Source organism: Mastomys coucha, chromosome X (genome assembly GCF_008632895.1).
Source record: "Mastomys coucha isolate ucsf_1 chromosome X, UCSF_Mcou_1, whole genome shotgun sequence".
In the NCBI taxonomy this organism is placed as follows: Eukaryota; Metazoa; Chordata; class Mammalia; order Rodentia; family Muridae; genus Mastomys; species Mastomys coucha.
The window spans coordinates 101,719,221-101,720,529 of NC_045030.1; positions in this window are offsets into that span (position 1 = coordinate 101,719,221).

Genomic DNA, 1,309 nt, shown 5'->3' on the forward strand with positions numbered 1-1,309 from the left:
GTGTGGGTGTTTTGGGCTGTATGTGGGTGCACCAGTTTCATGCCTAGTATCTAGAGGCCAGAAGAGGGCCTCAGATCCCCTAGAATTGGAGTCAATAGGTTGTTGTAAACTGGGAATTGAACCTCCCCTCTCTAAAAGAGCAGCCTGTGCTCTTAACAGCCCACCACCACCCTAACCCCCCCCCCCCCACCGCGGGCCTTCTCTCAAGATAATCTTTTGAAATTCATCCTTTCTCTGCTCAAACCAGCAATGACCTCTTAAGGTCCCTTTTTTGTTTTTCTGCCCTCTCGCCCCCACGCTGGGGAAGGAACCTAGTCCTTAATCATGCTAATCAAGGGCTCTACTGCTGAGCTGTACCTCCAGCCTCCCTCTTGTCTTTTTCTGATTCCCAATTGGCCTCCCTTCAAGGAACAAAGCCTTTAATTCCCCAAATACCTAGCCTGATAAGTTCAAGAAAGACTGGCCTGGGCAAACTCAGTAAGACTCTCTGTCAACTGAAAGGTTAAAAGGGTTGGGCAGGGAGGGGAGGGGAAGAGGGTGGCTAAGGGTACTGTCGCTGAGCGGTAGAGCGGCTGGCGTGTGTGAGGTCCTAGGTTTCATCCTCAGTAACCTTGCCACTTGCCACCTCCAACAAAAATACCTGGGAGAATTGGCTCCAACCTGAACTCATCCCCATAACAATATAGGCAATTTGCTGGACAGACTCACGCGGCTGGTAATTCTCTTCAAATCTTTGTCAAATCCCTTTCCTCCTCCTCTCTTTTTTCTATCGTAGCTGTAATGTCCTAACTGATAAGGTATAGCTCGGAACTTAATACTTATTAAAGTGTTTGTTCTGTGCCAGGCACTGTGTTAAACATTATCTCCTTTAATCTTCACCCTTCCTTTGGGTGAGCACCAAGATGTTCCCATTTTACAGGTGAGGAAACAGGCCCATGTAGAATAGATAACTCATCTACATCACTCAGCTAGGAAAGAAGGGGCCAAACTGTGGAACTGGAATTCCGGCTAGCCAGAGAGAGTCTGACATCTTCTTTTGGTTTCCATAAGCACTGTACTTGTGTGTTCATACAAATTCACGCCCCTACACACACACATAATTAAAAATAATTAAAAAAAAAAAAAAAAAAAAGCATAAAGCCAGCCGGGCGGTGGTGCCGCACGTCTTTAATCCCAGCACTTGGGAGGCAGAGGCAAGCAAGCGGATTTCTGAGTTCGAGGCCAGCCTGGTCTAGTGAATGCCAAGCTAGCCAGAACTATGTAGTGAGTGAGAATCTGTCTATAAATAAATAAATAAATAAATAAATAA